Below are 24,009 nucleotides of genomic sequence, written 5' to 3' on the forward strand. Positions count from 1 at the left end.
GATTTTAAAAAAGTTTCACTTTCTAAAATTATTTTCCGTGCGGAAAATTCGGACGGAAATATTCATGATTGCCCTGTATATGTTTTTATATGTTATATGTTTTTAGTAAAATATGAAAGATTTTATGTAATATTCAATATTTTCTTAGTCTTAATTTCTAGCTCATTTGTTATTCTGTCACACAATTTGGCCGAGCAGAAACTATCAACATATTTGGATACGTTCATTTTGACATTTCTGATTGAGTTTTTGAACAAATTTGTATTAGAAAGCAACTTATGTTGTAATAAGAAGGTTGGGTTATAGGAAATTTTCTATGTCTTTTAGTCCAGATTTATTGCTGTGGCGGAATAATAATTAATAACATAATAATCTGTTAAGAAATCGACGTTTAACGACAATAAACTTAATTTAGAACACTTTTTGATGACTTTCCAAATTTAATTTGACGATTTTCGTCAAAAAAAATTAGTTGCATATTTTGCATATTTTTTGCATATTTTGCATATTTTTTGCATATTTTGCATATTTTTTGCATATTTTGTGCATATGCAAAATATGCAAAAAAATAACGAATTTTAACGAATATGCAATCAAAACGAATTTTGGTCCAATCAGAATTTTCGTATCTTTATTAATAAAAAATATGCAAATATGCAAAATCCGATGTCTAGTAATAAACCAAATGTAAATATTTTCCTATGTAATTTTCTTATTTTTCCTGGTCAACAACCAGAGCTCCGATTCACTCGCGAGTGATAATTTGGGGGGAGGTTGTAATTTTTTTTTGGCTGAAATATTTTTTGTGGTTTTGGGGCAAGTTTATTTTGGGGTGAGATAGGTTTTTGTTTCGTGTTGGGGAGGGGGCAAGTTTCTCCCCTCAACTTGCTCGAAGTCGAGAAGAGTTTCACTCGCGAGTGGAATTCGAGCGAGTATTCGGAGCTCTGTCAACAACAAACAACTGAGCTCGAACTGAGATTGCCGACAACAAAAATAATTCTTCAGAAAGTGACAAGAAAGAACAAATAACTTATGGCTTTCCAAGATTGGTAATTGGTTGTTGGAGAGTTCGCAAAGAAAAGGGTTCAGAAATTGGAATGACATTTATGAGAAATATTATGGTTGGAATAATGCCAATAATAATTTCGGCCGTTGTGAACTCCCGAAAGATGACAAGAAAAACACAACAACAGAGCGACGCCAACACCAAAGTCCAGCGTTGATATGTATGCCAGAATATATTTCAAATGAATTTGAAATTTTCGGCATCATGTCGAACAGTGTAAAAACGGCCAAAACGACACAAAACTTTACCCAAACGTTTGATGTGATTTCAGCTTAAGTCTTGTATCACAAGTCAAATCACTTGCAGAGATTTTCTAGTGGAGATATCTATGTACGTGATATTGTTATACCTATAACATATGTATAATATGACCTAGTAAGTAAATGCAAATGCTGCTTTATCAAAATGCAGAAAATTGTGTACTTTTCTGTCTAGGGTATAAAGAAAATATAAACGAAGAAATGTTCAATTTTGATCGCCAAATAACTCAAACCAGAAAACTTAATATCTGATTTCTGTTTGTGTGTAGGGTTGTGCTACAGAGGAGGAAAGTACTAATTGGTATTAAATTTGGTACCATTTAATATTGGTTAAACGAATAGAGCAGGAATTCTGATTTTTATACCCTCGGCCATAGTATGAAAGATATATTAAGTTTGTTTTCCGTTTGTAACACATTCAAATAATCATTTGCGACCCTATACTTACTTACTTAGCAGGGCCTTTACAGGACATTTGTTTCATAAGCTGAACTGAGAAAAGATTTGCATTCCTCTCTGTTTGTTGCTTTATTTTCTGAATCTGGAATATCTAGTTTTTTGATTTCATATTTCACTTGTTCGGTCGGTCCATCGGATTTTTGACCATAGACTTAATAAATGTACAGACAAAGAAATCCTCTCACCTAAATTCTCTCACTGTGTGAATTGAGTCAGTCAGCTATACACTAGGGCTATAACCAAAAAATACCACCACATAGCCGTGTAAAACTATTAGGAAATACGGTGTCAATTTTTCTCTACCGCAAAAAATGTTTCCGCACCAAATGCATTGAAGTTCTGTAATGCATTTTTTTAATTTTATCTGTCATAACAACATATTTGCTTTTCATTAAAATTTTTATTTTTTTGTAATCCAATTTAAAATCATTATCAAAGCATTCTGGACCAATTTGTTCTCAAATCGCGCCATTTCGGACCATATTAGGATTTTTTGACACTATTACAATTTTTGGTTTTTCTTTATAAACTCATGAATTTTATTTTTATATTTTTTTTAACCTATCGGACAAGAGAATATGGGGTAATTTGCAACGAATTCGCGAAGGTTACAGGCTGGTTTTGTTGACTTTGCTTGTGAGAATCGTATTTGTTTTCTACAAAATTACAACACCAGTACCATGCGCGGAATTTTGTCCTAACAATGAAAACGCATTTCTAAGATCGATTCGGTGAAAAAAGTCTCCGCACCAACTTTGATTACTAAAACCCTTTTGATGTTTTTTCTACTTATAATTTTAAATTTGCTTTGTTTGAATAAATATTTATATAGAGAATATTTATTTTTGATATTTGCAAAAAAGTGCAAAAAGTTATATCCCTACTATACACTCAATTTTTAAAATAGTAATAACTATAAATTTTTAATTTGTTGTGTTTATTCGACCACATCGGAAATTTTTAAACTATTTATTATGGTAAAAGACAATATGTGGGTAATCTTCATCCTCTTCATATAAAAATATTTAAAAAATATTGCAATTTACCCCAAACATTGTGCAATTGAGTGAGTGTTTAATGTCGATACGCTTAAATCTGGTACTGCTAAATATTAAGTTTTTTTTGCCGCTCCAAAGTTTATCAGCCTCATTCCATTGTCAGATGTTTCACACTGGAGACTGAATTTCTCAAACGTTGCGCATATTATCCTCTCCATTTTTTTTTTCGAAAGTTAAATCTCCCAACGTAAAAGTGGCTACATTTCCCTATTATTTCACCCATGCAAAACTTCGTTACAATTGGGGCAGTACTATACCATGCCGTAACATATTCGGACTTCACAATAAGAATGAAACAAAATTATACCAAAATAGTTTCCATATGTTAAAATGCGGGAATGCTTCGTTATTATGATTAGGTTAAGTGTAGCTGCGGTTGAAATCGCCACTTACGAAATTACAGAGGGAGTTTCGAACAAAGATTACGATAGACAAAAATAGATTTAAATAACCTTTCATAATGTTCTGCTTTCAAAAAGCAAAGAAATTGGCAATGAACGAACATGTAATTTCTAGAGTTGTGTAGCTCCGGAACGAACTAGTTCCAAGAAAGGAACCAGAGCTTCGGAGTCGAGCCATTTTTGGTAAGACTCCGGCTCCGACTCCATTTTAATTTTTATCACGACTCCGACTCTGGAGTCGACTCCAAAAACAAATTCCACCACTCGAAATGAATTAAATATTTACTAATCAGTTAGGTTTACCTCGCTGTTATCTGTAATATCTAAACTAGAAAGAATGGTTTTTAAAGATCAAAACAGTAAAATACAAAAAATCGGGCTCTACCGTTATATTATTTTATATTTAATCATAAACCTATACCGACAATTCTTTTCAGGAATATTGTATATTCATCGTTAGAGGATGACTACATAACAAATGTAAGCATTTCGGCTCGATAATGTGGGGTTCTATGGGGTTATATCAATAATAATATAAATACCACATTTTTTACAGGAATGAATGTCCCATTGACCCCCTGTACTTCATTAAATACCATTGACAGCATTTTCATCTTCCACTAATGCAACCACTTTATTACCACAATGGCCCAATGTTATCTTAGGGGTAGTTTACACTATATGTAAATGTCATATGACATGAATTTTTCCATCGTTATATATTCGCAAATATGTGCAATATTGGAGATTTTCCTTACGCAATTTACTCTGTGTGTCCACACCAGCAATAATGTAATAAAACTACGTCTCCACATTGCCTCCGTGGGTAGATATGAAATGATTTTATTTTGTGTCATATGATATTTACATATAGTGTAAACTACCCCTTAGTAACATTTTTCAAAAAATGTTGGCTGCAATTGTTCTATTCATTTGACATTTAACGAAATTTTCTAAAATCACAAAAATATTTCATGTCCAAATTTTTACTCGACTACTTATACACAAACAAGCATAACTTCGCAAATTTAGCTATTTATTTAAAAAAACTTTGCATTTTTTATTCTTCTGAAATCAATCTACCCACACCCACTTAGTAAATATAAATATCTCAAACGCCTACACAAACATTCGAAATTGCCCACAGGCAACATCGGGCACAAGGAGTTAAGAGTAATGTAAACTTCTGTACCAACAGACAGATAGAAAGACTAATATTTCGGAATGACACACTTAGTATGTTATGGCGGAAAGTGTCCTTTTTCTACCCCCTCAGAAATAACACAAGTAAAACCAACGTTAAGTTCGGCTAGTCCGAACAGACAATCGGAAATGATTCAGACATAGAAATTAATATATCAACGATATTGAGGTAAAACCCATAATTTAATCCCGATTTGTTAGACATTTTTCCTTTTGGTCATTGCAATTATACCCCAATACCAATATTACCCCTCACGCCTGATATGGGCATTACATTTAATCGAAAATTCATTTGATCTCTTCTCATCGAAAAACAACAGCATTTCTCATAGCATACGAGTAGGTCCTTTCATAGAGAGACAAAAGGTAAAGTAGGGTTTCTTGCGGATGACCACATGCTCTTCTGTTATAAAAAAAACAGACTTCATCGTCCTTCAAAAGTCCTGCAAAGACCAAAATTTCTTCATAGCATGCGAATAGGGTAGGATGTCTTTTAAAAAATGGCGGGAAGATCATCCCAATGAAGACTCTAACTTTTCTCATACAAATTAAATATCACTTCTATAAAACTCCAGTCTTCGGTACGATTTCTCTTAAAGTACCACAAGGTCTTTCTTAGAAGGCCAACAGGTCCTTTCACAGAAGACGTTAATGACTTCTAATAGAAAACACAAGGAGAAGACTGGTGAGCCTTCAATGAGATGACTAGTAAATCTTCTAAAATATCTTCCACAAGAATACCTGGGATATGAAACCATAATTCCAAAGTGTATTATAAACAATCAATTGACCCAAAAATGTTTCCGATATGCATTTTATAAATAACAAAGGGATTAAAAGGATTTTTTGATTTGCCCGGAGGCGGAGTAGAGCTTTTTTCACGACACCGGTTCCGACTCCGACTTCAGCAAAATTTGCTAGACTATATAATTGTTCCACAAAAATCCCAGATGGGACAAGGGAGACTTCTCTCATATCAATGAGTGCACCCCGATTCATATTAGCTCAATGTTTATTGCCGAGTCCGAACGGCGTGTCTTAAGAAACCACTTGTAGAGAAGTTTTACAAGGCTGAAATACTCAGGAAATGTCGCCAACATCACTGAGGGGTATTTTGCCACCGTTGAAAATTTGATGTTGCCTGGCCTGGGAATCGAACCCACGACCTTTAGCGTGCAAGGCGGGTGTGCATACCATTGCACCACGGTGGCTAGACTCCGACTCCAACTCCGAAACCCTGATTGGAACTATATCCACCTCTTCTGTTCTTATAGTTTCTTTCATTCTCTTTCCTTTTACTTCACACTTACTTCGATCTTTCTCTTTCGTTCCGTTCATTATTCGGTTGATGCCTCATTGTTAAATAAACGTAAATCACATTCACGTTAAATTGCTGGAATTTATTTATTTGTATGTAAATTTATCTACGAAATGATGAAAGAGAAAGGTTCTTTGAACTATTTGCTCCTGGAACTAGATTACCCAACTCTAGTAATTTCATATAATGTACCCCTTGGTCGAAACAGTGTTAATGTTTTGATAAATAGAATCTCCTCCTAGAAGTTATGAAAAAATACATTTGAAAATGAATTTTACTAAATTTGATATAATTTGCTCTAGAACATCATACAAACAATCTTTAAAATATAGGATTTATGCTCTCCTGAAGCATAAAAAATGCGGATAAATTTCATTTTTTTATTTATTTATTTATTTATTGCAACTGAGTTGAACTCATCAAGCAATCTTATTTTAGTTTACATTCATAATATAATGGTCAAAGTTTTTTGGGGAGTAAATAATTCTATAATTACACTCTAATGAATACAACATTGTAAGACTTATGCGGCTAAGTCCGTCGGACATATCCTTCTTAGTCTTCTGCTGCTGCTGTTGATACGTTCGTGGTATATTTTGGTCATTTCTATATTTGTATGATGACGTATTTTCATGATGTACGTCTGTGCCTGTTTCTGTATTTCTTCATTTACAAAATTTATGCCGAGATTTCGATGTAGATCGTTGTTTCGGATGTACCATGGTGCATTTACTATACTTCGTAGTATTTTATTTTGAAGTTTTTGGAACTTTTGAATATCATTTTGATTTGCACAGCCCCAAAGTTGAATACCATAGGTTCATATGGGCTTTATAACTTGGTTATAGATTAATATTTTGTTTCTTTTGGTAACAGTTGATTTTGGCGCGAAGACCCAATTGAGTTGTTTCAGTTTTAATTTGATTTCCTGTACTTTTTTCTTTACATGCTCCTTCCATTTAATTTTTGTGTCTAGAGTCATGCCTAGATATTTCGCTGTGTTTGCGTGCGGAATTTGAATACCATTTATGAATAGAGGAGATGGATGTATGTTATTTTTGTTCGTGAATATAATGTGGACTGATTTGCTGTCATTTAACTGTATTCTCCATTTTTTTGTCCATGAGACAACGTTGGAAAGTGATTTTTTAAGTTTATTTGTGGCAAGTTGTTCAGTTTTCCCACACGCTAAGATTGCGGTATCATCTGCGAATGTGGCAATTGTGGAGTCAGGTGTTAAAGGCATATCATGTGTATAAAGGAGATACAAAATTGGACCAAGGACGCTACCCTGGGGTACTCCTGCTTTTATTGGTCTCAGTGATGAGCAATCTGATTCAATTTTTACTCTAAAGTGACGATCTTTTAGATATGATTTTAAAATTTCGTATAATTCAGTTGGAAGATACTTGTGTAGTTTGAAGATGAGACCTTCGTGCCATACTTTATCAAAGGCTTGGCCAACGTCCAAGAAAACTGCCGAGCATATTTTTTTTCTTTCGAAAGCTTTGCCTGCGATGTTAACTATTCTGTGGACCTGTTCTATTGTAGAGTGTTTCTCACGGAATCGAAATTGATGTGAAGGTATAAGCTGTCTTCTTTCAGTTATTCTCTTCAATCTAGTTGCATGAAGTTTCTCAAATACTTTTGATAAGACAGGCAATAAAGATATACAGTGGTGTGAAAAATAATAAGGACAGTGACATTCAGGACATGTGTAAAATGGAAGAATTTGCGATTACAATTTGTTTTTGAAAATGTACATGTACTGCAATAAGAAATCCCGTCACGATTTTGGTTTCTTTCTGTTTAGTTTTTATACAAAACAAATATTTTTCGTAAAATTCCTGATTTCCTTTTTAGTAAAAATAAATTGATATTATTCTTTTGTGATTCTTTCCTGTAAGTAAAAGTTTAAAATGAATTTATTTCTATTCATTAAATGTTAAATCTACCGGTATTTTTAGTTTTTCTTTGCAAATATGGGTAAAAATATGCATTGTTATCACGCTACTCTAGAAATCATTAAATCACATCGCTTGGTCTAAGAAAAATTGCGTACCATTCTTTGGTCTGATTTCTTTGTTCCGATAGAGGAGTTTATCAGGGTTGAAGACCTAAAAATCAATAATATAACCCAAAATATACTCTGAAGGCGGCTAAATATGGCAGAGGTAACAGCATGGTGTGGGGCTCATTTTCTTACTATGCTGTGGGGTCTCTATACAGTATTTAAAGTGTTTTTAAAATCACTAGATTACATTGAAATTTTGAAAAATTAATCTTAATATGTTTAATTAAACCGAGCTCGAGGTCTTTGTTTTCTGTTGTTTTTTATTTATTTATTATAATCGATATTTCGTCTTTCTTCGAAAGACATCATCAGGATCTATTGGAAAAAACATTTCTATTATTGCTGCCTACATGATATTGTTTGTTGTTGATAAACTTACAATAATACTTAAATATATTACAACAATAACAATAACTCCACCAAGCGTAAACGTCGACCTTCTATCGTTGTCATCTCTTTCGTCACTGCAGTGCACTGTTGGGTAGAAATGCTCGGCCTCATACACAAAAGTGTAAAAAATACATGAGTCTCTCGCAATTTGCCCACCATTGCTGCAGTGCTTTCTTCTTATTTGACTTTGTTTATTTTTCTGATCAGATGTCTGTAGCTGTGCGCCAAATTCTCCGTGTCTGTTTTGTAGTTTATCCGTTGTGATGTTGGAGTATTCATTATGTGTAGAGTTTCCAACATTAGTCTCTTGTTGTAGTTGTTTTCGCACTGTAACACTCTCACTCTCTCTAGTTCTGGATGGTGTTGTTTGGTGGCACAGTGTGTAGAAAGTGCGGTCTTAGTTGTCGTGTTAGACGATCTATTTTTAATATCAGATTTGTGTCCGGATAGCCTTGTTTTAAGTTTGTTTTTTGTGGTCCCGATATAATATTTGTCGCATTTTTCGTTTTCGTTGCCATTGCATTTGATTTCGTAGATTAAATTCGATTTGTCCATAATGTCAATTTTGGATTTTAATTGTGTGAATAATTTTTGTAGCGTGTTAGAAGTTTTTTGTGCAATTGAATAATTGTTGTCTTCATAACATTTGGAGTTTTTAAACCGTTCCGAAAGGCCGGGTATATATGTAACCGATTTGTAAAATTTATTTGGTTTTTCTGTTTTTTGTTGATTTTTATTGAAATGTTGCTTGATTAAACTATTTATGATATTAGGAGGGAAGCTATTTTGTTTTAAAATTGATGTTATTTTCTTTATGTTTTCTTTGTGGAATTCCTTATCGCTAATGCTAAGAACGCGAGTAATGAAGTTTGATGCAGTATTCATTATTATTGTTTTTGGGTGCTTAGAGTGGAAATTGACTAACAATTTTAAAACAAAATAGCTTCCCTCCTAATATCATAAATAGTTTAATCAAGCAACATTTCAATAAAAATCAACAAAAAACAGAAAAACCAAATAAATTTTACAAATCGGTTACATATATACCCGGCCTTTCGGAACGGTTTAAAAACTCCAAATGTTATGAAGACAACAATTATTCAATTGCACAAAAAACTTCTAACACGCTACAAAAATTATTCACACAATTAAAATCCAAAATTGACATTATGGACAAATCGAATTTAATCTACGAAATCAAATGCAATGGCAACGAAAACGAAAAATGCGACAAATATTATATCGGGACCACAAAAAACAAACTTAAAAGGTTAGTCAATTTCCACTCTAAGCACCCAAAAACAATAATAATGAATACTGCATCAAACTTCATTACTCGCGTTCTTAGCATTAGCGATAAGGAATTCCACAAAGAAAACATAAAGAAAATAACATCAATTTTAAAACAAAATAGCTTCCCTCCTAATATCATAAATAGTTTAATCAAGCAACATTTCAATAAAAATCAACAAAAAACAGAAAAACCAAATAAATTTTACAAATCGGTTACATATATACCCGGCCTTTCGGAACGGTTTAAAAACTCCAAATGTTATGAAGACAACAATTATTCAATTGCACAAAAAACTTCTAACACGCTACAAAAATTATTCACACAATTAAAATCCAAAATTGACATTATGGACAAATCGAATTTAATCTACGAAATCAAATGCAATGGCAACGAAAACGAAAAATGCGACAAATATTATATCGGGACCACAAAAAACAAACTTAAAACAAGGCTATCCGGACACAAATCTGATATTAAAAATAGATCGTCTAACACGACAACTAAGACCGCACTTTCTACACACTGTGCCACCAAACAACACCATCCAGAACTAGAGAGAGTGAGAGTGTTACAGTGCGAAAACAACTACAACAAGAGACTAATGTTGGAAACTCTACACATAATGAATACTCCAACATCACAACGGATAAACTACAAAACAGACACGGAGAATTTGGCGCACAGCTACAGACATCTGATCAGAAAAATAAACAAAGTCAAATAAGAAGAAAGCACTGCAGTGACGAAAGAGATGACAACGATAGAAGGTCGACGTTTACGCTTGGTGGAGTTATTGTTATTGTTGTAATATATTTAAGTATTATTGTAAGTTTATCAACAACAAACAATATCATGTAGGCAGCAATAATAGAAATGTTTTTTCCAATAGATCCTGATGATGTCTTTCGAAGAAAGACGAAATATCGATTATAATAAATAAATAAAAAACAACAGAAAACAAAGACCTCGAGCTCGGTTTAATTAAACATATTAAGATTAATTAAAATAAAGGTCGAACTAAATAACTTAAAAATCAAAAATTTTGAAAAATATAATTATTCCGTATGCTGAAGGGGGGTGCCTCTCAAATGAGTCTTCAGCAATGTTAATGACCCAAAAATGACGGCAAAATTAAAAAAGGTGTTCCTGGATAGGTAAGTTAAGTTGTTAGAATGGCCCATACAATCCCTTGATTTGAACCCGATTGAAAAATGTTGTGGAATGAAGTTATAAAATCAAGCAGGGGAAAGTGTCCATCAAATTATGGCGACCTTTGGCAACTTATACAGGTTGCGTAGGACGCGATACCAGTCGAGAAGTGGCAAAATTTGTTCGACTCGATGCCCAGACGATGCGCTTTCGTTTTAGAAAACAAAGGATCGTCTACAAAGTATTAATGACACTGAAACACTTTATCTACCATTATTTAGTAAAAACCTGCATTAATTTCTTTCAAGTTTGGTCCTTATTAAAGGATATCATGAAGTGTCCTTATAAATAATAATTCACACACCAAACTACGACAATTCGCATAAAATATAAAAGATAAATAAAATATGGTTACAAGCAATCAAAATATATTTATAATACTTTTCTTAACATTTTAAGAAAACAATGAATTTTATAAACTAATGTAATTTTCACTTTTTTTAGTCAGTTTTCAATGTAATCTTGGTTATGGATTGAAGTGTCCTTATTATTTTTCACACCACTGTAGGTCGATTTGACGATAGTTCATTAGGTGGTTTACCAGGTTTTTCAATAACTATTATTCCCGCTACTTTCCATTGTGCTGGAACATATTTCAACCTAAAACATGCATTTATTATGTACAATAATTTAGGGATAGCTTTATCCGTTAGTTTCTTTATAATTTTTCCTGTGATTAAATCGTATCCTGGTGCTTTTTTGGGCGACAGGTCTTTGTTTATTAAGTTCTTCAACTCTCCAAGTGTGAATTTTTCCATAATGTGTGAGTCAATCTTGGGTAAAATATCTGCATTTTCATTTTTTGTTTGTCTAGTTGGTTCGCTGCGAAAAGTTCTGCTTTGTCTCTGTCAGTTCTGATCCAATGACCTTTTGCACTTTTAATTGGCGGTATTTTCGGCTTTACATGATTCATGTGCTTAGTTGCTTTCCAAAGACTATAATTTGATTCCTTGGAAGTTGATAGACTGCTTAAGTAATCAGTCATATTACTGTTTTCTATCTCTCTCAATAGCGTTTTTAGTTCCGTGGTCAATTTATTAAGGTACTTCTTATTTTCAGCAGTTCTGTTTTTTTGCCACGTTCTCCTTGCTCTACGTTTTATAGATATTAAATCTCTTACATCTTTAGGATAATGTTTGGAACTTAGGATAATGTTTGGAACTTATTTACTGCAGGCCTGTTGGATAGCTTCATTGAGTTTATCCAATTCATCTTCTATTTCGTACGATGTTTTTAGAGGAACGTTGAGCGAAATTTTTTTATCCAGCAGAAACTTGAAGAAGTTCCAGTTAGTTTTGTTTGTTGCCAGTGTTGCTATGGTAGGTTTCTCATCTTGTCACCTACTGTCATGATGAGGGGAGAGTGGTCTGATGAGTAGTTTTCAATATTTATGTGCGATGTTGGTATATTTTTAACTATGAAAAAGTCAATGAGATCTGGAATTAGTTCTGGGTTTGATGGTCAATATGTAGGCTCATTTCCTGATATGACGTGGCACGAGTGTCGTTTTATAGACTTATATAATTCATAACCCTTGGGGCTTGCAAGTCTGGAACCCTACAGCTTATTTTTGGCATTGAAGTCGCCACCTAGTATAAAATTATTTCCTAGAGTTTTAATGATTTTTAAATATTCTGCTTCTTTTATGGAATGTCTTGGGGGAGAGTATAGGGATGCAATTTTGAATGTATTATTGGATTTAAAACTTACATTCACCGAAGCGATTCGAAAGAGTTCTGTCTCTATTTTAATATCTTCTTGGTGTTGTAGAGTTTCTTCATAGTCTTATAAAAGTTGTATGAAAAAAATATGCTTCTAATTTAACCCTTCGAAAAACCGACCAGATACAAACAAATGCAAACCAAGCAATGTTATTCTTTGGTCCATTCGAAACTGAATTCTCTCTCTGTCTTTTTCTTTTGCTTTTTGTTGAAAATGATAATAAAATACAAATATTTTATTAATTTATGAATGCAAAAACTACTCAAATATTCACAAAGCATGAATTTTTGCCCTCAAACGCCTCCGCACCAGTCAGCCACCCACCAGCATAAATTTCCCAGTTTCATTTGCATTGAAAAGAAAAAAAATGACTCGATGTGTGTGCATGCCTAGGCGAGGCAGAGAAGCTTAAGAGTAGGGGACGAGTATAGCAGCAAGGAAAGGAAGCAAAAAAGTTTACAAATTGGAAAATTGAATGAATTGTTTGAACAAACGAATCGAAAAGTTTTGAAAAATTTGCTTGATTTTTTTTTTTTTTTGCTTTACTTTGATTAGCCTGCTATGTAGTTCCAAACCCTATTTTTCTGAGTAGATCTCGTTTAAAGGCACAAGCAAATGCCAACCATAACACATAAATCTGTTGGAATTATTAAGTGCGTTGCAAATACTCTTCAACATTGCGAACAAATACATAACAGCAACTCAAACATACATTCTCATCATAGTTCAATGCTGTAGTAGACACTGAAGATGAGCTGTAGTATAGTTGGTATTATGGAATAAGAGGACAAATTTGTGGTTGAAAACACCCTGGTAGTTTTCAACTCCTTCCCCCAATGATATCGCCCGCTGTCTGTTTCCTTGTTCATTTCTTGTGTCAATATTTGAACGACAACAATAACTAAAACTCGCCGTAAAATTGAGTTGTGTTCATGATTAAAACCTAATAAAATTATTTACTTTTGTCATCAGTAACAGCTACAAACAAAACCGAACTTAGACACAGGCAAGGTATTGAATTCAGCGAAAAAAAAAATAATAAAAATTACGCGAATAACCTTAACATTGGCCAATTTGTGTTAAGTTCAGACTTTGACATGTGACCAAATTTGAGACGAGATGTTGCTAGAAATTGCGATAATGATATTGAAGAATTATGCGTAGGGATACGATAATCGATGTTTACTCAATCCATTAATCGATTTTTTGTGTAAAATGGATAATCACGGCAAGAGTGCATTGATCAAATTAAATCTGTGTATGCCGATAAAGGGCCATCCTATATCACTATGAAAAACGGGTTTAATGAATTCAATCGTGGTCGACACTTGCAAATAAACGAAAGTCGTGGGGGTCGCCCAAAATCGGTCGTTGTGCCAGAAAAAAATTAAGCCGTGCGTGAACCGATAATGTAAGATCGTCATGTTATATACCGTTAGATAGAGGCATCCTTGAGCATTTCTTCCACCATCTAAGATTTGATATTGAACTCCTGGCCGCAAAAATGGATTTTTCTCGCTGGATCCAACAAAATTGCTCAATCGCTCAAAAGCAGGCTCTTGTGGATTTGTGCAAAAACTTGTGTATAAAAGCGATCGTGGTGGTTCAAACGACATTTATAGGATCGTCACAAATCTTTGATCTATCCTTAAAAGCCCGAAACAAAACCGGAATGACCATTTGGGTCTTCGAAAGCGAGCCCAATCCAAAGAAAGTTGTTCATGGAAGAAGACCTTCGAAGCAAATGGTGCTCTGTTTAGATATGTAGGACGGTTAATTCTGAGTGTTACACTACAATTTGTTTGCCTGAAGTCTCCAAAGAAATTCGAAAAACGAACGAGCTCTCACACATCGATTCAAACCAGTGTCTGTTTGACCGGACAAAACGTGGAATTGATGGGTAATCCTCCGTACAGCCCTGACTGGGGATCCAATGACTTCATTTGATTGCAGCACATCAATAAAAAAAGGCATGGTCAACGATTTTTGTTGCCTGAAGATGCTGTAAAAGCGTTCAAAATCCATGTTTTGGAGGTGTCTCATTCGGAGTAGAAAAAGTGCTACGCCAATAAGAACGAATTTCCAAAACTACCTCAATCCAATACCCCAACAGTAAGTTTGTTTCCAAATTTCAGAATTCCGTCTCTATCCGTACAATCAAATCCAAATAGTACATTTTAAGTACGAATTTTCAAAAATACCTCTATATCTGAATACTACTTTATTCCAAATGTGAAAATTCCAACTCCGTCCGTTCCCAAAAATCAAAATTGAACCAAATGTAGTACCATTTAGTAGTTTTAGTACCTAAAAGTACGAAATTCCTTGACCACCTCCATATCTCAATCCTCCACTCCAACAGTAATCTTAATTCCAAATTTCAAGATTCTACTCTATCCATTCCCCAAATCCAAATTGTACCAAATTTAGTCGCGTTTAGTACTTTTCGCATACATATGTACGAATTTCCAAAACTACCTAAACCTTATACTCCAACTGTAAGCTCTATTTCATATTTTAGGTTTCCAGCTCTATCCGTTCACCAAAATCCAAATTGTACCAAATTTAGTACCCACTAGTACTTTTCATACACATAAGTACGAATTTCCAAAGTTACCTTCATATCTCAATTCTACACTTCAACAGTAATCCAAATACCAATTTTCATACACATGAGTACGAATTTCACAAACCATTTCCTTTTATAAACACCACTTCCCAACCTTCATTTCCATACCAAGTTTCTAGCTAAATCCGTTCAAAATATACAATTGGTACTAAATTTGGTACTTTACTTATAAGTCGAATTTCCAAAAACCCTTTGGTGCATCTTCTTAACTTTCCATCATTTACCCTCATTCCAAATTTCAGAATTCTAGCTCTTCCCGCTTGCCTAATACAAAGGGTAGCATATTTAGTACCTTTTAGTACTTTTCGTACCCTTCTAGTTCGATTTTCCAAAAACCCAGCTGTATCTCACCTCTACGCACCGACAGCAACCCACAGTCAAAATTCAGCTTTCTAGGTTCAGCCGTTTCGTCTGGGCGATAATATACATGTCACTCACTCACTTATTACTAAGCTCTTTTATACATATATAGATGTTGCTATAATCGTGGAGCTGTTGATAGTATGGGAAATGGATCATGGAAAGTTTAAAATAGCGCTAACAATCAGGGAAATAGTAGCGGAACTAGTACACGTAACGAAGCCAAGTGAAAAAAATCTGAATCTCTGAAAAAATCGAGTATATTGTGTTACGGTCTTGGATATATCTAAACCCAGCAGTCATCTGAGGATTATCACTGACTTAGAATAGGTAGATCCCACTTTAAGGTCCTTATAGTGAATATTGTTTAAATAGAAACATATACAAACAAAAAAAAACAAAAAAAAATTACCAAAGAATCCCTTTAATCTTAATAATGTCCCCAAGGACATTCATGCTGAAATAAAATCTAATTATTACAAAAGTTTGGTAGTAATTCGAACGAATTTGGTTTCGAATCGTATTAGATTGAAACTGGGGCTAAATAAATATTTTCAATATTTGTATTTCATTATTTCACAAATCATTGATTATAAGAAGAACAACAACAACGACCACAATGTCATTACAAAAAGATGAGTAAGATTTAATTCTCTTTGGCCGATATGTTTGATTTGTGCGGAACGTTTATTTGGTTTAGACCAACAATTGGTTTTTGCGCTGAGTTTATTCTACAATTATGAACTGTCTTCTACTATGGCATATAAAGAGGCAAAGAGGAAGTAGCAGCAGTAAGTACAAACGTGTGTATGATGCGAGTCCTTTATGCAGCTCAGTTGCTGCTGTACACAAACAACCATAATTAATTTACCTACGTTTTGGACAACAGATGGAAGGCAACTTTCATCCATACATTCGTCCTCATCCTCCTCAACATCATGATGTGTTTCAGCTCTTTTGATGTTCATTGCCACTAACTGCAACAATAAATCGAATATTTGGCAATGTGAATGAAAGACAAAAAGAGTAGCTTCACAGAAAAGAGAAACAAAAATATTTGACCTAACAAGCAAATACGAAAGTACGGCCACCGTAGATAAATATTGACAAAGGGTGTCCCTCCCCATACAACAAAATGTATTTGTGGATGCAGTGGCCAATTAGAGTAGCAATGACATATCCTAGATAAATTTGAAATTTACAGAAAATTAAGTAGTTAACTCTAAAAAAAATGTTTAATGATTTTATGAAAATATGTTTGTTATTGTTGTTGCAAAACAACCAAGTTCGGTCGTATATTATTTTCAGTTATCTCTCTCTGGTTACTTTGTGTCCACAAAAAATCAGGAGACAGGTGAGTGGGGTTAGCTGGCCAGTTAAACAATTGCAGCATGTCTTGCGGTCCCAATCCACATATGTACATGAAATGTGTTGAGTATCGTGCCATCTATTCGGCCCCAATAAGAATTGAGGCGGCAGCATCGTCCGGACCCTAACTAGGCTAAAACCACACGGCTGCGATGGATGGGGGCCGGAGTGGTCTCCCAGTGCTATATTCGCACTGTACCTCTGTAGTGCCTGCGCAGCTGTAAAGTGTGAATGCTATTCAGGTCAGTCTGATAGGCTCCTTGATTTATAGGCTCTTGTTTGTACCTTTGGACTTCTCTCTCCCTCTCTCTAGATCATGAAGATCTCTTCTGACGTGCCTGGGTAAGCGAATTCTGTCCACTAGTTTGCCTATGTTTGTCCAATTATAACCAAATTTGAATCGATTTCAATAAAAACTTATTTATAGCCCAAATTCCATCACACTTTGGCAAATGGCACAAAGTTAGAGATACTTAGCGTGATCGGTGCGTCAAATTAATACATTTCGGCCAAAAATATATATAAAATCTGCAAAGATTTATAGCAAAATAAAAAGCGTTCGTCCTTTGGCCAAAAAATAATCGGACAATAAATAATAAATAATGCCTTGATTACAAAAATACATGGACAGAAGGAAGGCGGACATGTGACTCAGAAAGTGGTTGTATGTACATATATCCGTAAAAGAAATTGGTTGTTGTTGTTGTAGCAGCATAGAAACTTACGTAGAAGCATAGGTTTGATGCTGTGTTGGCAGACGCTGGCCAAAAACATTATGGTTTCGGGTCAGTCCGGTGCGAAAGAACCTGCTACCGTGGGATTGAGCCGTTTCGTCTGGGCGATAATATACATGTCACTCACTCACTCACTTATTACTAAGCTCTTTTATACATATATAGATGTTGCTATAATCGTGGAGCTGTTGATAGTATGGGAAATGGATCATGGAAAGTTTAAAATAGCGCTAACAATCAGGGAAATAGTAGCGGAACTAGTACACGTAACGAAGCCAAGTGAAAAAAATCTGAATCTCTGAAAAAATCGAGTATATTGTGTTACGGTCTTGGATATATCTAAACCCAGCAGTCATCTGAGGATTATCACTGACTTAGAATAGGTAGATCCCACTTTAAGGTCCTTATAGTGAATATTGTTTAAATAGAAACATATACAAACAAAAAAAAACAAAAAAAAATTACCAAAGAATCCCTTTAATCTTAATAATGTCCCCAAGGACATTCATGCTGAAATAAAATCTAATTATTACAAAAGTTTGGTAGTAATTCGAACGAATTTGGTTTCGAATCGTATTAGATTGAAACTGGGGCTAAATAAATATTTTCAATATTTGTATTTCATTATTTCACAAATCATTGATTATAAGAAGAACAACAACAACGACCACAATGTCATTACAAAAAGATGAGTAAGATTTAATTCTCTTTGGCCGATATGTTTGATTTGTGCGGAACGTTTATTTGGTTTAGACCAACAATTGGTTTTTGCGCTGAGTTTATTCTACAATTATGAACTGTCTTCTACTATGGCATATAAAGAGGCAAAGAGGAAGTAGCAGCAGTAAGTACAAACGTGTGTATGATGCGAGTCCTTTATGCAGCTCAGTTGCTGCTGTACACAAACAACCATAATTAATTTACCTACGTTTTGGACAACAGATGGAAGGCAACTTTCATCCATACATTCGTCCTCATCCTCCTCAACATCATGATGTGTTTCAGCTCTTTTGATGTTCATTGCCACTAACTGCAACAATAAATCGTATATTTGGCAATGTGAATGAAAGTCAAAAAGAGTAGCTCACCGAAAAGAGAAACATAAATATTTGGCCTAACAAGCAAATACGAATGTACGGCCACCGTAGATAAATATTGACAAAGGGTGTCCTTTCCCATACAACAAAATGTATTTGTGGATACAGTGGCCAAAAAGAGTAGCAATGACATATCATAGATAAATTTGAAATTTACAGAAAATTAAGTAGTTAACTCTCAAAAAAAATGTTTAATGATTTTATGAAAATATGTTTGTTATTGTTGTTGCAACGCAAACAAGTTCGGTCGTATATTATTTTCAGTTATCTGCTTCTGGTTCCTTTGTGTCCACAAAAAATCCGGAGACAGGTGAGTGGGGTTAGCTGGCCAGTTAAACAATTGCAGCATGTCTTGCGGTCCCAATCCACATACATGACATGTGTTGTGTATCGTGCCATAAATTCGCCCCCAATATGAATTGAGGCGGCAGCATCGTCCAGACTCTAACTTGGCTAAAACCACAGGGCTGCGATGGATGGGGGCCGGAGTGGTCTGCCAATACTACATTCGCAATGTACCTTTGCAGTGCCTGCGCAGCTGTACAGTGTGAATGCTATTCAGGTCAGTCTGATAGGCTCCTTGATTTATAGGCTCTTGTTTGTACCTTTGGACCTCTCTGTCCCTCTCTCTAGATCATGAAGATCTCTTCTGACGTGCCTGGGTAAGCGAATTCTGTCCACTAGTTTGCCTATGTTTGTCCAATTATGACCAAATTTGAATTGATTTCAATAAAAACTTATTTCTAGCCCAAATTCCATCACACTTTTCAAATGGCACAATGTTAAAGATACTTAGCGTGATCGGTGCGTCAAATGTATTAAATCGGCCGAAAATATATATAAAATCTGAACAGATTTATAGCAAAATAAAAAGCGTTCGTCCTTTGGCCAAAAAATAATCTTCCCCAATTTTTATTTGAATCGGACAATAAATGCTACCTGTACTTTGATTACAAAAATACATGGACAGACGGAAGGCGGACATGTGACTCAGAAAGTGGTTGTATGTACATACTATATCCGTAAAAGAAATTGGTTGTTGTTGTATGCTTCTACATAGGTTTGATGCTGTGTTGGCAGACGTTGGCCAAAAACACTATGGTTTCGGGTAAGTCCGGTACGAAAGAACCTGCTACCGTAGGATTGAGCGTAACTGGTGCATCAAATAAAATATGTAAATCGCATATCAAAGGCAACAAATCCAGGATTACGTATGAACTCTATTTCACAATTTTTTAAAATTTAATATTTTGTGTTCAGTTGTTCTTTGTTACGTACAGAGAGCTTTCAACAAGCTGTTTCTGTACTTTGTAGTTGGATGGGATAACGACAACAATATTGAGTGATCGTTGAGAATGGGAAGTGCAAAACAAAAGCAACAACCGAATATTATTAAACATTTTAATGCGATCGGTTTTAATTAGCTGGACTTTGGACTTAAATTTGTTTTTAGGAAAATTTGCATTTGTTATCCTAACAGGGTTGCCATCTCCTACTTCTTTTCGCATGGTCTGGGGGAAATATCATAATGCCCTCAAATCTAATTTTTTCCTTATATAAAAATTTAAACTGTAAAATATTCATTCAGAATACGTATCATTCCATTGGTAAACACAATACATGAGGTGGTGGCACTTACATGGGAAGGCGTGACAAAAATACTTCTAGATAATATATCCAACTGAAATTTTTATCAAATGGGTCCTCATAACAACACTCTAACAAAAATATTGGAGTCCTAGGTCCACGTTTTCGCGTGGTTTCCATATAACGAATCATCCTGAATTGTGGTATTTTACTGTTACGGACACATTGTTCAACCGAATTCGCTACAATATGCTACTAGGTGTTCTTATAGTAAAACTCCGCGAGAAAAATTTTTATTATTGGTCCATGATTGATTATACTCCTTACATGATTTCTATCTTCATTAAATGTATATTGCATATATTTCCTTCCCCCCAGAAATATATTGCTATAGGTCCACGAATTGGTTAAAATTTCGTATTTAGTCTTCGCTGGGAGCATTAAACTTTCAACCAGATTTTTTTTAAAGCATTTAGTTCTAGTTAAACTTACGTTGACAGCCAAAATTCCGAGTGGAATTAATGAATTTTTTACTTCATATTCAAATGGCTTTCAACTTACATTGAAAGTTGCTAAATATAACACAGCCATTGATGCAAGTAAATTAAATTTTGCTGCCGCTAACGAAATTGTTCTTGGTGGAATGAATTCACCTGCAAAGAGTGTGGAAGAAGCAACATCAACAGCAGCAGTACGAAATGATAAAGTACCAAGTAAAACGGATATAGAATCATAAAATGTAAGCGAAAGAAAGACTGGCTAAGCATTAGGTAAACTTCATAATTTCCGTTTTGAAGGAAAACTTACGTCATGACTCAAACGCGCAGCTAGGGAAAACTTGTCAGTGGCAATAAATCTTTTGAATTATCTCCGAAATAAATCCATTTTTGGGATGAAATGATTAGAATTAACGAATGTAAGACGCAATGACGCATACTCATACAACATTATGACTCATTTTCATATCATTCGATCTTATGTTGGCTGTAGAGAATGTTGATACAGCAACTAATCGGATTGAATTCAACTCAGTTTACAACTTACGTATGGATACCACAGCGGGATAATTCTGTTAAGATATGTTGATTTTGCCGCGCTGAGAAAACGTGTCGAATCTGTAGGCCCTGTTGTAAAAAAAGCGTAAAAATAATAAAACAAAATTAGAAAAATATTTTAACAAACAGCAAGAACAACAACAATATATACATTTAGGACTAAGAAAGAGAAGGTGAATATTACGTTGACCGTCTGTCAATAAAAACACAACAAATTAGCTGCAAGGTGTGAATGTCATCCAAACACACAGTGTTGTTGCATCTTTGACTCATCTGTTAATTTGCCGAAAGTCCGTCAGTTAGAAGGACCAGTCATAAACGAAATGAAGACAGAAAACGAACCAACATTTATTTGTCCATTCATTCATTTACTTTTTGTTCATTCATTCAGTAATTACTGTACACGAAAAACCTTCAGGTGTACGCATCAAGTAATTTTCTTTATTTGACTATTTGAAACCCTAGTTTTAAATGTCCAATTTATGGGCGATTGGTAATAAAACATATCTCCTTAATTCTGCATGGAAACAGACCGGAAACATACGCTGTGAAATTTTAACTATTTGTAGATAGAACACCAGCTAGGGTAGAAAAATAACTTACCCTAAAATCAGTAATGTAGAATTTTCACAACATTGGGAAAGTATTGATTTGGAAACAAAGAAACAGTATCAGACGGGCGAGAATTACACTGGTAATTTTGTACAAACAATTTCTACTGAGGATGTTTTGAAAATACAGACCCAAATGACGAAATCTCTAGTTGGGTTTTGTTGTGTCAGATCCAGCATGGATTTTATGGTCTCATTTAAAAAGTCGGGGCTACATCTCTGAAATCAATTCGAATCGTGTTTCGATCTCTGCAGCAAACTTCGAGATAAGAGCATGAAGAAACTATTTTGAGAAAAAACAGACCGAAAAACTGCACTTATAGACTCCAAATGTATAATTTGTCTAAAAAATCTATAATTTGTACATATTTAGCACCATATCTCAAAAACTGTTAAATGTTTCGTACTGTTTTTTTGGGAAAAATATTCGCTGGAATGTAATACACAACTCTCCTGAACATTATATTGTCGTAAAATGCCTCTATCACGTTTTTGAGTATATTTTTCAAAGACAATGTGATAAGTATATCGAAAATGTTGTGAAATCCCGAATGCAAGAAAAAACAGATCGTTTGAAAAGTGTTTGAAATACGTGTTTCAAAAAACATGATACAACCTACCGCTAAAGCAACATGAAATAAGCATTTTAGAGTTGCAGAATGTTCTGAAGAATTGCTGAGCAAGATTGAAGATTTTTGCAAAAGGTTACTTGGTTCAACTCCAACTGTTTAGCAGCTACTGACCAGAATTTCAACAATCATGTAAAATTTGCTATATTTTATCGATTTTGATGCTGTAGATGTAGTATTGAGTAGTTGATCTGTTCGACACTTAAGTTCTACTACTACCTTAGAGCTACAACATCGCTAAAGACTGCAAAGCAAAATTCCTATTCGTTTCTGAGATATAGGCCCGGTAAAAGCGAAATATGGCTGATTTAGATAAGGCCATAAAACCCGAACTGGATTTGAATATGCAAAGTAGTAATTCGAACGAATTTGAATTCGAATCGTCATAGAGAAAAAGGCCATAAGTATCAACAAAACAACAAAGCAATATTAGTTTTTTTTACACTAAAGAAGAATCAAAATAAAAACAAAATAAGTGTTTTTTGTGTCAAATTTGGGTTTCCCAAATCGGGTGTCTTGGCTAACACAAAGAAGAATCAAAATAAAAACAGAAGAGGGTGTTTGAATTTCGTGGAACCTATTCTCCACTGATTGATTAGAATGAACTATGTATATACCCAGACGACGGTGTTGTAGAATAGAATAAAGTCTGAAAATTCCGACAATAGGGACGATACAGATGGACATTCACAAGTGGAGAAAAAGGGAACAACATTTGGGTCGCTATGAAATCCAGAAAGCTGCCATAAAAAGACTTATGCAAACGATAACTAAGTTTTTGTTGGTGGAATTGAGAAGAAGGTATGGTTATACATATACTATGATTTCACAGGTAGAATATAACTATTTCTGATAATCCCTTAACTAAAGACGTAATGGAAGAAATTGGCGATAGAGCCAAAATATTTACGCGAAGCTGTTAGATGTTTAAGACAACGTAATCGTATGCCCATTGGAAAATTTCAATTGATATCTATTTGCAGTAGATATTTATACCCTACACCACTATGTGGAAAGGGTATTATAAGTTTGTTTTGGTAAAAAATCATGTAACACCGATGTGGTATACCAATCTTCATATTTCGGCGAGATAAAGCGATTTTGAGATGTGTGTCCGTCCGTCCGTGTGTCCGTCTGTCCATTATAAATTGTAATCAAACTCCAGGCCGCATTTATGGACCGATCGGCACGATATTTGTATGGAGGTCGGTTTCACATCAGAATAGATCGCTATTTTAATTGGTGATGATCGTGAAATATTTAGCGGGTGAAATGGACCAAAAACATAATTTTTATCCGATTTTGTAGCTGCTCTGTAGGTCGCAATAATAGTCCGATCGCCTCGAAATTTTAAATAAGGTAAGAGTATATGACAAAGAAGAAGCTTGCAATTTGAGATGGCGATCAGATAATATTTAGAGGGTTAAATGGACCACAACTTTTGTGTGAAAATTGTGAAAAATTTTAATATACAGCTTATTTTTT

This window comes from Musca autumnalis, unplaced genomic scaffold (genome assembly GCF_047663935.1).
Source record: "Musca autumnalis isolate F117 unplaced genomic scaffold, ASM4766393v1 scaffold_2, whole genome shotgun sequence".
NCBI lineage: Eukaryota > Metazoa > Arthropoda > Insecta > Diptera > Muscidae > Musca > Musca autumnalis.